The sequence below is a fragment of the Carcharhinus amblyrhynchos genome, chromosome 20, assembly GCF_965287045.1.
Source record: "Carcharhinus amblyrhynchos chromosome 20, sCarAmb.v2.hapA, whole genome shotgun sequence".
Lineage (NCBI taxonomy): Eukaryota > Metazoa > Chordata > Chondrichthyes > Carcharhiniformes > Carcharhinidae > Carcharhinus > Carcharhinus amblyrhynchos.
This window is the reverse complement of record NC_137343.1, coordinates 50626378-50641018: the sequence shown is the minus strand read 5'-3', so window position 1 is coordinate 50641018 and position 14641 is coordinate 50626378. Positions and strand designations below refer to the sequence as shown.

The 14641-nt window shown below is 53.9% G+C and overlaps 1 protein-coding gene and 1 long non-coding RNA gene across 5 annotated transcripts in view; one reads left to right on the top strand and one right to left on the bottom strand.

Moving 5' to 3' along the window:
• Positions 1–3623: 3623 nt before the first annotated feature.
• LOC145356184 (uncharacterized) lies at positions 3624–7084 on the bottom strand. Of its 2 annotated transcripts, none has more exons than XR_013889073.1 (3): positions 7018–7084; positions 3942–4056; positions 3624–3829 (listed from the first exon to the last, which is right to left on the bottom strand). It is a non-coding gene; the product is annotated as an uncharacterized LOC145356184 (long non-coding RNA). The 2 variants fall into 2 exon arrangements; XR_013889072.1 differs by lacking the exon at positions 7018–7084 and adding an exon at positions 5029–5529.
• Positions 7085–7241: 157 nt separating this feature from the next.
• The window catches only part of ccdc74 (coiled-coil domain containing 74), a 57993-nt gene continuing 50593 nt past the window's right edge, over positions 7242–14641 (top strand). For 2 of the 3 annotated variants that reach the window (XM_080208795.1, XM_080208793.1), the window contains exon 1: positions 7242–7276. The gene's annotated coding sequence lies outside the window, so the exon portion shown is untranslated. Of the gene's footprint in view, positions 7277–10564; positions 10647–14641 lie in introns of those variants that run through there. The other variant, XM_080208794.1, reaches the window with a different exon arrangement.

Below are 14641 nucleotides of genomic sequence, written 5' to 3'. Positions count from 1 at the left end.
AATTGCCCCTTAATGTCAGGGATTAGCAGGGTAAATACGTAGGGTTATGGGGATAGGGCCTGGGTGGGATTGTTGTTAGTGCAGGCTTGATGGGCCAAATGGCCTCCTGCACTTGTAGGAGTTCTATGAAAAGACATTTCCTTAAAGTGTCTCCTGAGCTAAGAATTTGTGTGACTGTAGCCCCCATTTAGTTTATGAATGGTTCAATTTAAAAATAACCACTTTTGGCATAAACAAGGTGAAGGTTAGCTTATTACACAAAATATTTAAAGTTATTAACTAAAATACAGATACAACGATTAAAAGTTGATTAAAAAATAAAAAAAATACTTGGGTATTAATTTGAAGTCTCATGTTTGCAAAATATTGTTAGAGGTCCATTATTTGAATTGAAGCAAAGGCATTTGAACTTGAGATTTGGTTTAGCAGCTGAGAGGACTTCTGCAGTTGAAGAGTTGGAGTTGGCGGTTTGTAGATGGATTCAGCAAACGGAATAGGTCTTAGGAGTGAATGAGGGCTCATATTTGCACTACAGGTGGTGGCTCTTGATAGCCTGATTTATTACAACTGTTTGTTGAAACCTCTCTTGTTCTCTCCCTGTTGAGATGGAGTTTCTCTCCAGATATTCAAGATGGTTCTACACACATAATGCTGTTTGCAGCCAGACTTTGTATAGTTCCAAAATTTAGCTGGGGCGGCACTGCTGCTTCAGTGCCACTGATCCAGATTCAATTACCAGCATTGGGAGTTTGTCCCTTCTCCCCGTGTCTGTTTGGGTTTCCTCCAGGGTACTCTGGTTCCTTTCCACACTCTGGGTTAGGTGAATTGGCTATGCTAAATTGCCCCTTAGTATCCCAAAATATATGTCCCACTATTGAAAACGGGAATCAGAGAGCAAATGGAATTATTGAGCAGTGAGCCTAAAGTCAGTACTGGGGATGTTGCTAGAGCCCATTATCGAGGAGTTCACAGCACAGCATTTGGAAGGCAGTACTATAATCAAAGTCAGCATAGATTTACAAAAGGGAATCATGCTTGACAAATCTACTGGAATTCTTTGAGGACGTAAATAGGAGAGTTGAGTAGGGAGAACTGGTGGATGAGATTTATTTAGACTTCCAGAAGACTTTCGACAAGGTCTCTCAAAACAGACTACTATGTAAAGTTAAAATGCATGGGGTTGCAGGTAGTGTCTTGAGATGGATAGAAAGCTGGTTTACAGTCAGGAAGTGTTGGAATAAATGGGTCTTTTTCTCATTGGCGGGCAGTGACTAGTGACACCAAAGGAAACTGTGCTAAGACCCCAAGTTTAAACCTATATAAATGATTTGGATGAGGGAACTAAATTTGCAGATGATACAAAGTTGGGTGGAAGGATGAGCTGTGAGGAGGATGCAGAGATGCTTCAGTGTGATTTGGACAGGGTGAATGGGTGGGTGTATGTGTGGCAGATGCAGTGTAATGTGGATAAATGTCAGGTTCAGAAGGCGGATTATTACTTGAATGGGTGTAAATATAGACAATAAAGAAAGCAAATGGTATGTTGGCCTTTATAGCGAGAGGATTTAAGTATGGGAATAGGGGGATGTTTTACTGCAATTATACAGATCATTGGTGAAGCTGCACTTGGAGTAGTCTGTGCAGTTGTGGTCCTTATCTGAGGAAGGATGTCCTTGCTATAGAAGGAGTGTAGCAAAGGTTTACAGGCTTATTTCTGGTATGGCAGGTCTGAGAGACCTAAGACAGTTAGGATTGTATTCATTGAAGGTTCGAAGAGTGAGAAAGGATCTCATAAAATTCTAACAGGGTTAGACCAGGTAAATCAGAAAAATGTTTCCGATGGTGAGGGGAGTGCAGCACTAATTGTTTGAGGATAAGGGGTAAACCTTTTAGGAATGAGGTGAGGAGAAATTTCTTCACCCAAAGAGTGATGAATCTGTGAAACTCACAAGCACAGAATGTAATTAAGGCCAAAATGTTGTCTGACTTCAAGAAGGAATTAGAAACAGCTCTTGGGGCTAAAAGGACATGGGGGAAGGTGGGATCAGGATAGATGATCAGTCATGATGATTAATGGCAGAGCAGGCTCAAAAGGCCAAATCCCTACTCCTGCTTTTACTTTATGTATGTTTCACAAATCCGTGTTGATAGCTCAAACTTCTTCAAATTCTTGATTTTTTTTCCCCTGACTCTTGTAATGTAGAGGAGGGGATTTAATTTAAAACAGCCCCGATTTCTCCCCATGCCACGCATCTGTAAGCAAAAAGATGTTTTTGATTTTAATTTCTAATATTTTCCCTACTCTTCAGATTTGGAGTGATCCAATCTTCCATTAATAGTGCCAAGCAAACACAAGGGTTAGTTTATTTTGCACACAAAGGAAAGAGTAAAGATCACTGACAGAACAAGAATTATTGTTTCGCGTGAGTCCAGAATCAAAAGTTGGACAGTGCATTCCTTCACAGAAGTTAGCAGGCTGAAGCTGATGTGGAATAATCTACTTTTTCAGTGACACTGACTTCCACAATGGGAGAGATGTGGAAATGAATTAGTCTTGTTTTGGCCACTGGTACTGGCATGAGGAACAGTGGAGATGAGGGCCAGGCAGTGTAAACCCGGACAGAGCTCTGGTTCTGCCATTGGTTGATGGAAGATGACTGACTGCCTCCTTGCGCTTCACAGAGCAATATTACAGGTTCTAGTTTGGGGGAGGGGGGGTGGTCATGCGACATAACCCCCTCACTTCTTTGCCCAAGAACATAATAGGAGCAGGAGTAAGCCATCTAGCCCTTCAAGCCTGCCCCGCCATTCAATAAGATCATGGCTGATCTGAAGTGGATAAGTTCCACTTTCCTGCTTTCTCTCCATAACCCTTAATTCCCTTGTCTGACAAAAACCTATCTACCCGTGACTTAAATATATTTAGCGAGGTAGCCTCCACCACTACAATGGGCAGAGAATTCCAGAGATTCACCACCCCTTGAGTGAAGAAGTTCCTCCTCAACTCTGATCTAAACTGCCCCCCACTCCCCGCCCTTATCTTGAGGTTGTGCCCTCTAGTCCTGTTGTCCTTTCTAAGCAGGAAGAATCTCTCCACCTCTACCCTATCCATCCCCTTCATTATCTTATACGTCTCCATAAGATCCCCCCTCATCCTTCTAAACTCCAATGAGTACAGACCTAGTCTATTTAGTCTCTCTTCATAATCCAACCCCCTCATCTCCGGTATCAGCCTAGTGAACCTCCTCTGCACTCCCTCCAAGGCCAATATATCCTTGCGCAAGTGCGATGACCAAAACTGCACACAGTACTCCAGCTGCGGCCTCACCAGTACCCTGTACAGTTGCAGCAAGACCTCCCTACTTTTATATTCTATCCCCCTCGCTATAAAGGCCAATATTCCATTTGCCTTCTTGATCATCTGCTGCACCTGCAAACTGGGTTTTTGCGACTCGTGCACAAGGACCCCCAGGTCCCTCTGCACCGTAGCATTTTCCACCTCACTTTTTTCCCCCCCTCACTTTTTTCCCCCCTTTGGTTTCGACAAAGGATGTAGATTTTTGGTAAAATACTTGTGACTAATAATGACTAATATTTCATTCATTAATAAGTTTATTAGAGATTTCAAGGTCCTTTGACTTCACAGATGGAGCGTCTCCGTTGGCCTGGGCTTTGCCTCAAGTGTAAAGAAGTCTTTATACATTTTCTCAATTTGATTTTTGCAGCTACAGGAGACATTTTAACACCGCTTTTGCTTGCTGTAGTTTTCTGAAGGCTCAACATTCCTTTTGTGAGTTGTAACCAGTAATGGCTTCCGTCAGTGTAAAGACTTTGTTCAAAAAAAATATATATAAATAAATAAAGTAGCCAGGGTGATTATATATATAGAAAAAAATATCCTTCATGTCTTCTTGATATGACACTTATTTTTAAAACCTTACCCCGCTCTGATCTTAAACTGACTGGTCTGTGGTTAGTAGGAATGTCTTCACAGCCTTGCTGGAAAAACGGTGTCATATTTGCCATTCTCCAATTCTCTGGTATCTTACTTGTATCCTAGAAAGAAAAATGGGAATTATCCAATCCATCACAAACTCCCATCCATTGACTCCGTCTGCATTTCCCACTGCCTTGGCAAAGCGACCAGCATAATTAAGAACCCCACGCACCCCAGACATTCTCTCTTTCATCGGGAGAAAGATACAAAAGTCTGAGTGCACGAACCAATCAACTTAAGTACAGCTTCTTCCCTGCTGCTGTCAGATTTTTGAATGGACTTGCCTTGCACTGAGTTAATCTTCCTCTACACCCTAGCTATGACTATAACACTACACTTTGCACTCTTGTTTCTTTCTCTATGATTGGTATGTTGTATCTGTATAGCATGCAAGAAACAATACTTTTTACTATAAATAAATGTGACAATAATAAATCAAATCAAATGGAGCCCTTCCATCATCTGTTCCCAACCAGCAATGCAAGCCATCTGGACAAGGTGACTTAACCATTCTAGACATCCACTTCCACTGATATTTTACCAGATTTATCTCCATAATAAACATTGATACAAAATACCCATGCAGAGTTCTAGCCTTGCCCTGCACCTTAAAACATACATCATCCTCTTTGTCCCTAGTAGGCCCCCACCCACCATCTTACTAACATGCCAGTAGGACATTCTTGGGTTTTTTATGTTCTATACTCTCTCTTTGCCAATTTAATTTTCCTCTCTAACTTGGCCTTGTTCTTAGAATTCAGCTGACGTGAATCATACACCCTATTTTTTTTGTTTCATCATATTCAAAGAACAAAAAAGATTAGTTCACAAGAACAGGCTCTTCGGCCCTCCAAGTCTGCACCGACCATACTGCTCGTCTGAACTAAAACCCCCTATCTTGCTGGGGACTATTTCCCATCCTATTCATGTATTTGTCAAGACAACCCCTTAAAAGTCACTATTGTATCTGCTTCCACTACCTCCCCCAGCAACGAGTTCCAGACACCCACCACCAGCTGTGATTCCCTTACCTTTTACCTCTGTTGGAAAATAGTCAGTCTGTATCTGAAACATCTGCTTCTTAAAGATCATCCGGTTTTTCCTGTCAATCTTTGGTTTCATTTTACTCAGGCTCGATCTCCTTCATTCCATAGAGGTTAGCCATCTTCCAATTTTATTCCTTGTTTTCCATTGCTAATCCAAACCATATGATTGCTCTTAGCTAACTGTTGCCCCAAAGACGCTTGTTCCATTGATCCACCTCGGCCCAGCCAGCACCAGATCCAAATGCCTTCTTCCTAATTGGGCCGGAGATCATACCAAATCAGCAAATTCAGAAATTCCTCCCCATTATAATTGATATTTTGGTAATTAAAATCTCCCAATTATTTCACATCTGTGATTCCCCTGTAGATTTGCTCCTCTAGCTCTCTAATCAGAATAGAATACCACCAGTAGCCTGAGCATACAATACATGCTTCCCAACACTAATCAAACAACTTGTCTTTGCTTTCCCAAAGCCATTCTCTCTTTCCAACACTACAATATCTTCCCTGATCAATACATTCGCTCAAACTCCTTTTTTTGCCTTCTCTGTCTTTCTGAATACCAAGTCCAGTTCACATCATTTTTCAGTCTTTTTTTGTTACTGCCATAACATCAAATTCCCACATGGATATTTATGCTTATATCCTACCAACCTTATTCAACATGCTTGCTGAATTTACATAAATACCTTAAACCTGCCTTTGTATTTGTCATTTTCACTCCTATCTAAACAGAACTATCCTTTTCCACTATACAACACTCTTACTTCTTGCGCCTGATTCCTCTTTTCTACTTTCAAGTGCCTGTGTCCATCATCCTGCCAATTTAGTTCAAACACACTAGTGAACCTCCGTGTGAGAGCATTGGTCCCAGTCCTATTGTGGTGCAACCCATTGCTATGAAATAGGTGCTTCCTGTTTCAGAAATGGGGTCTTAATGCCCCAAGAATTGGAGGTCCTCCTTCCTACACTTTGCCTCAAGTCACACACTGATTCTCCCCATCTTCTAGCAGGCAGCACTGGGATTAATCCAGAGATTCCAACCTTTGAGATCCTACTCTAACTTCCTTCCTAAGTCATAAAAATATGACTGTAGGACCTCCGTTTCTTTGCTATAGTTGCCAGCATCTGAGCTATAGCCTCCTTCAAAATGCAGCCAGTCCAACACAAAGTCTTACTCGCCTATAATAACAATCCTTGCTGACTTCCAGTGCCAACCCACCATACAAAGCATTGACTTCAAAATCATTGCCTTCCCCTTTAAATCTTTTTTAGATTCTCAACCTGCCCTAACTTTAGAACCTGAATCATAAAGGCTGGTTTTAGGGTGTCAAGGTCAGGTTGGATGTATTCCTGGAGAACTTCAAATGCCTACTTTTTCCTCCTATTGACAGCCTGACAAACATCAATCTCTCTTTTTCCCACCAGTAGTGTGTGGGACAGTCTGTACGCAGCTGAATGGAGAACCAGTGACACTAAAGCTGATGAATAGAGCAATGGCTCAGATATCTGCTGCTGAGTCTATCCTTGGTATGAACATGCCCCACTTCCTCTGAGTGACCCCCAGACCCCTCAACCCAGTGTCCTCCCTCCCACCTGTGTCCCCCACTCACACCCCAGTGTCCCCCTCACACCCCAGTGTCCCCCCTCCCACTGACCCTCCAACCTAATGACCCCCCCCAGACCCCAGTGTCCTCCCTCCCACCTGTGTCCCCCACTAACACCCCAGTGCCCCCCCCAACCTAGTGTCCCCCTCACACCCCAGTGTCCCCCCTCCCACTGACCCTCCAACCTAATGACCCCCCCTCCCACTGACCCTCCAACCTAATGACCCCCCCTCCCACTGACCCTCCAACCTAATGACCCCCCCTCCCACTGACCCTCCAACCTAATGACCCCCCCCCTCAGACCCCAGTGTCCTCCCTCCCACCTGTGTCCCCCACTAACACCCCAGTGTCCCCCCCTCACATTGACCTCCCCTATGACCTCCGACCCTCCCTCGCTCTCGCTCCGCGGTCTGTGACTGGGGGCCGGGCCGCCATGTCCGATTGTTCCCCCCCCCGGGGGTGGGCACGCGATCCCGGACCCTCCCCCCGCGCGGCCGGTTTGTTGCTCCGGAAGTGGGAGGTTCTTGTTGCCCGGGGTAACGCGGGTCGGTTACTAGGGAACAGCCGTCGCCTTGGAAACAGGTCGACCAGCGCCGCCCGGCCGCCTGCCTTCCAGCGCCCGCTCGGTGAGTATCTCAGCCCGGGCCCGGGATCCCAAACAGGACCCCCCCACACAAAACCCATCCCCACAGCCCCCCCCAAACCCAACCCATCCCCACAGCCCCCCCCCAAACCAAACCCATCCCCACAGCCCCCCCCCAAACCCATCCCCACAGCCCCCCCCAAACCCAACCCATCCCCACAGCCCCCCCCCCAAACCCAACCCATCCCCACAGCCCCCCCCCCAAACACATCCCCACAGCCCCCCCCCCAAACACATCCCCACAGCCCCCCCCCCAAACCCAACACATCCCCACAGCCCCCCCCCAAACCCATCCCCACAGCCCCCCCCCAAACCCAACACATCCCCACAGCCCCCCCCCAAACACATCCCCACAGCCCCCCCCCCAACCCAACCCATCCCCACAGCCCCCCCCCAAACACATCCCCACAGCCCCCCCCCCCAAACCCAACACATCCCCACAGCCCCCCCCCCAAACACATCCCCACAGCCCCCCCCCCAAACACATCCCCACAACCCCCCCCAAACCCAACACATCCCCACAGCCTCCCCCCCAAACCCAACCCATCCCCACAGCGCCCCCCCCAAACCCATCCCCACAGCCCCCCCCCAAACCCATCCCCACAGCCCCCCCCCAAACCCATCCCCACAGCCCCCCCCAAACCCAACACATCCCCACAGCCCCCCCCAAACCCAACACATCCCCACAGCCCCCCCCAAACCCAACACATCCCCACAGCCCCCCCCAAACCCAACACATCCCCACAGCCCCCCCCCAACCCATTCCCACAGCCCCCCCCCAAACCCAACCCATCCCCACAGCCCCCCAAACCCAACCCATCCCCACAGCCCCCCCAAACCCAACCCATCCCCACAGCCCCCCCAAACCCATCCCCACAGCCCCCCCCAAACCCAACACATCCCCACAGCCCCCCCCCAAACACATCCCCACAGCCCCCCCCCCAAACACATCCCCACAGCCCCCCCCCAAACCCAACACATCCCCACAGCCCCCCCCCAAACCCAACACATCCCCACAGCCCCCCCCCAAACCCATCCCCACAGCCCCCCCCCAAACCCAACCCATCCCCACAGCCCCCCCAAACCCAACACATCCCCACAGCCCCCCCCCAAACCCAACCCATTCCCACAGGCCCCCCCAAACCCATTCCCACAGGCCCCGCCCCAAACCCAACCCATCCCCACAGCCCCCCCAAACCCAACCCATCCCCACAGCCCCCCCAAACCCAACACATCCCCACAGCCCCCCCCAAACCCATCCCCACAGCCCCCCCCCCAAACCCATTCCCACAGCCCCCCCCCAAACCCAACACATCCCCCCCCCCAAACACATCCCCACAGCCCCCCCCCCAAACACATCCCCACAGCCCCCCCCCCAAACACATCCCCACAGCCCCCCCCCCAAACACATCCCCACAGCCCCCCCCAAACCCAACACATCCCCACAGCCCCCCCCCCAAACCCAACACATCCCCACAGCCCCCCCCCAAACCCAACCCATTCCCACAGGCCCCCCCAAACCCATTCCCACAGGCCCCGCCCCAAACCCAACCCATCCCCACAGCCCCCCAAACCCAAACCATCCCCACAGCCCCCCAAACCCAACACATCCCCACAGCCCCCCCCAAACCCATCCCCACAGCCCCCCCCCCAAACCCATTCCCACAGCCCCCCCCCAAACCCAACACATCCCCCCCCCCCAAACACATCCCCACAGCCCCCCCCCCAAACACATCCCCACAGCCCCCCCCCCAAACACATCCCCACAGCCCCCCCCAAACCCAACACATCCCCACAGCCCCCCCCCAAACCCAAACACATCCCCACAGCCCCCCCCCAAACCCAACCCATCCCCACAGCCCCCCCCCAAACCCATCCCCACAGCCCCCCCCCAAACCCATCCCCACAGCCCCCCCCCAAACCCATCCCCACAGCCCCCCCCCAAACCCATCCCCACAGCCCCCCCCCCAACCCATCCCCACAGCCCCCCCCCCAAACCCATCCCCACAGCCCCCCCCCCAAACCCATCCCCACAGCCCCCCCCCCAAACCCATCCCCACAGCCCCCCCCAAACCCATCCCCACAGCCCCCCCCAAACCCAACACATCCCCACAGCCCCCCCCAAACCCAACACATCCCCACAGCCCCCCCCAAACCCAACACATCCCCACAGCCCCCCCCCAAACCCATCCCCACAGCACCCCCCAAACCCAACCCCACAGCCCCCCCCCCCAAACCCAACACATCCCCACAGACCCCCCCCCACAAACCCATCCCTACAGACCCGCGGCCCAACCCCAACCCCACAGACCTCCCCCCCAAACCCAACACATCCCCACAGCCTCCCCCCAAACCCATCCCCACAGTCCCCCCCCCCAAACCCATCCCCACAGTCCCCCCCCCCCAAACCCATCCCCACAGTCCCCCCCCCCCCCAAACCCATCCCCACAGTCCCCCCCCCCCCCCCCCAAACCCATCCCCACAGACCCGCGGCCCAACCCCAACCCCACAGACCTCCCTCCCAAACCCAACCCAACCCCACAGCCCTGGGGCCCAGAGCCCCCCAAACCCACCACACCAGGGACCCCCTCAGCCCCAGGGCCCAAACCCAACCCCCCAGCCCCCTCCCAAACCCAACAACCCAACCCCACCCAACCCCACAGAACCCCCCCCCCCCCACAAACCCAGCCCCCAGCCCCTCAGCCCCAGGGCCCAACCCCAACCCCCCAGCCTCCCCCCCCCCCCCCCAACAACCCAACCCAACCCCACAGAACCACCCCCCCCAAACCCAACCCCTCAGCCCCGGGGCCCAAACCCAACCCCTCAGCCCCGGGGCCCAAACCCAACCCCAACCCCACAGCTCCCCCCCTCCAACCCAACCCCACAGCTCCCCCCCCAAACTCAACCCCACAGCTCCCCCCCCAAACTCAACCCCACAGCTCCCCCCCAAACTCAACCCCACAGCTCCCCCCCCAAACTCAACCCCACAGCTCCCCCCCCAAACTCAACCCCACAGCTCCCCCCCCAAACTCAACCCCACAGCTCCCCCCCCAAACTCAACCCCACAGCTCCCCCTCCCAAACTCAACCCCACAGACCCGGGATCCCCACAGCACCAGGGCCCAAACCCAACCCCATAGCCCCCACCCCCCCAAAACCCAACCCCAACCCCACACACTGGGATCCCAAACGACACCCCCCCCCCCCCCCAAACTCAGAGCCAATACCCGGGACCCTCCCAATGCTGGAACTCCCCGGGTCGGGCCCTCCTCAACCAGGACCCTTGTGGATCCAGAACTGGCTTGCCTGCAGAAGGCAGAGAGTGGTTGTGGATGGGTCTTTTTCTGCATGGAGGTTGGTCACCAGTGGAGTGCCCAGGGATCTGTAGCAGGACCCTTGCTGTTTGTCATTTTCATAAATTACCTGGATGAGGAAGTGGAGGGATGGGTTGGGAAGTTCACCGACGATACGAAGGTTGGTGGTGTTGTGGACTGGAGGGATGTCAGAAGTTGCAGCGAGACATAGATAGGATGCAAGACTGGGCGGAGAAGTGGCAGATGGACTTCAACGCAGATAAATGTGTAGTGGTCCATTTTGGCAGGACCACCAGGATACAGGAGTACAATATCAAGGGTAGGAGTCTTAGCAGTGTTGAGGAGCAGAAGGATCTTGGGGTCCGGGTCCATAGGACTCTCAAATCGGCCTCGCAGGTGGAGGATGTGGTCAAGAAGGTGTACTGGCCTTCATTAATCAAGGGATTGAGTTTAGGAGTCGGGAGGTAATGCTGCAACTTTATCAGACCCTTGTCAGACCCCACTTGGAGTACTGTGTGCAGTTCTGGTCGCCTCACTACAGGAAGGATGTGGAAGCTATTGAGAGGGTGCAGAGGAGATTTACAAGGATGTTGCCTGGATTGGAAAGCATGCCTTATGAAGATAGGTTGAGGGAGCTAGGTCTCTTCTCCCTGGAGAGACGAAGGTTGAGAGGCGACCTGATAGAGATTTATAGAATGTTGAGAGGAATAGATAGGGTGGATTCTCGGAGGCTATTTCCCAGGGCTGAAATGGTCGCTCCGAGAGGACACAGGTTTAAGGTGCTGGGGAGCAGGTACAGAGGAGATGTTAGGGGTAAGTGTTTCACTCAGAGGGTGGTGAGTGAATGGAATTGGCTGCCATCGGTGGTGGTGGAGGCGAACTCACTGGGGTCTTTTAACTGGATGAGTATGTGGGATCTGAAGGCACTGGAAGTTACAGATAGTTCTATGGCTTGGTAGGTATGGATGTGATTGGCGCAACGTGTGGGCCGAAGGGCCTGTTTGTGCTGTAGTGTTCTATGTTCTATGACCCTCAGACTGGCACCCCACCCCCTCCCCAATCTGCCAGCCCAAACCTCCTCCCACTGGTCCTGGGGAAGGGGTGCAGGGGGTTTGGGGAATGGGGGGAGGGGGAGCGGTTTGCTGATTCCATTGGACCCTGTGATGGTCAACATCACTCCCTCTGTCTTTGACCCCCTTCAGCACCATTCACCAACTACCCAAGGAAGCCACAACACATCTCCCCCCTCCCAACCATCACACTGACCCACATCCCCCCAAACCACCACACTGACCCACATCACCCCCCCCCAAACCACCACACTGACCCACATCAACCTGCGCCCCCCCAACCACCACACTGACCCACATCCCCCCCCCACCCCAACCATCACACTGACCCACATCCCCCCCCACAACCATCACACTGACCCACATCCCCCCACCCCAACCATCACACTGACCCACATCCCCCCCCACCCCAACCATCACACTGACCCACATCCCCCCCCCCCAAACCACCACACTGACCCACATCCCCCCAAACCACCACACTGACCCACATCACCCCCCCCCCCCAAACCACCACACTGACCCACATCACCCCCCCCAAACCACCACACTGACCCACATCAACCTGCGCCCCCCCAACCACCACACTGACCCACATCAACCTGCGCCCCCCCAACCACCACACTGACCCACATCCCCCCCCACCCCAACCATCACACTGACCCACATCCCCCCCCACCCCAACCATCACACTGACCCACATCCCCCCCACCCCAACCGTCACACTGACCCACATCCCCCCCACCCCAACCGTCACACTGACCCACATCCCCCCCCACCCCAACCGTCACACTGACCCACATCCCCCCCCACCCCAACCGTCACACTGACCCACATCCCCCCCACCCCAACCGTCACACTGACCCACATCCCCCCCACCCCAACCGTCACACTGACCCACATCCCCCCCACCCCAACCGTCACACTGACCCACATCCCCCCCACCCCAACCGTCACACTGACCCACATCCCCCCCACCCCAACCGTCACACTGACCCACATCCCCCCCACCCCAACCGTCACACTGACCCACATCCCCCCCCACCTCAACCCGTCACACTGACCCACATCCCCCCACCCCAACCATCACACTGACCCACATCCCCCCCACCCCAACCACCACACTGACCCACATCCCCCCCACCCCAACCACCACACTGACCCACATCCCCCCCACCCCAACCATCACACTGACCCACATCCCCCCCACCCCAACCATCACACTGACCCACATCCCCCCCACCCCAACCATCACACTGACCCACATCCCCCCCACCCCAACCACCACACTGACCCACATCCCCCCCACCCCAACCATCACACTGACCCACATCCCCCCCACCCCAACCATCACACTGACCCACATCCCCCCCCACCCCAACCATCACACTGACCCACATCCCCCCCACCCCAACCATCACACTGACCCACATCCCCCCCCACCCCAACCATCACACTGACCCACATCAACCTGCGCCCCCCCAACCACCACACTGACCCACATCCCCCCCACCCCAACCGTCACACTGACCCACATCCCCCCCACCCCAACCGTCACACTGACCCACATCCCCCCCACCCGAACCGTCACACTGACCCACATCCCCCCCCACCCCAACCGTCACACTGACCCACATCCCCCCCACCCCAACCGTCACACTGACCCACATCCCCCCCACCCCAACCGTCACACTGACCCACATCCCCCCCACCCCAACCGTCACACTGACCCACATCCCCCCCACCCCAACCATCACACTGACCCACATCCCCCCCACCTCAACCATCACACTGACCCACATCCCCATCCCCACAACCATCACACTGACCCACATCCCCATTCCCACAACCATCACACTGACCCACATCCCCCCCACCCCAACCATCACACTGACCCACATCCCCCCCACCCCAACCATCACACTGACCCACATCCCCATTCCCACAACCATCACACTGACCCACATCCCCATCCCCACAACCATCACACTGACCCACATCCCCATCCCCACAACCATCACACTGACCCACATCCCCCCCACCCCAACCGTCACACTGACCCACATCCCCCCCACCCCAACCGTCACACTGACCCACATCCCCCCCACTCCAACCGTCACACTGACCCACATCCCCCCCACCCCAACCATCACACTGACCCACATCCCCCCCACCTCAACCATCACACTGACCCACATCCCCATTCCCACAACCATCACACTGACCCACATCCCCATTCCCACAACCATCACACTGACCCACATCCCCCCCACCCCAACCATCACACTGACCCACATCCCCCCCACCCCAACCATCACACTGACCCACATCCCCCCCACCCCAACCATCACACTGACCCACATCCCCATTCCCACAACCATCACACTGACCCACATCCCCATCCCCACAACCATCACACTGACCCACATCCCCATCCCCACAACCATCACACTGACCCACATCCCCATCCCCACAACCATCACACTGACCCACATCCCCATCCCCACAACCACCACACTGACCCACATCCCCATCCCCACAACCACCACACTGACCCACATCCCCATCCCCACAACCACCACACTGACCCACATCCCCACCCCCACAACCACCACACTGACCCACATCCCCTCCCACAACCATCACACTGACCCACATCCCCATCCCCACAACCACCACACTGACCCACATCCCCATCCCCACAACCATCACACTGACCCACATCCCCACCCCCACAACCATCACACTGACCCACATCCCCTCCCACAACCATCACACTGACCCACATCCCCATCCCCACAACCATCACACTGACCCACATCCCCTCCCACAACCATCACACTGACCCACATCCCCATCCCCACAACCACCACACTGACCCACATCCCCACAACCATCACACTGACCCACATCCCCATCCCCACAACCACCACACTGACCCACATCCCCACAACCATCACACTGA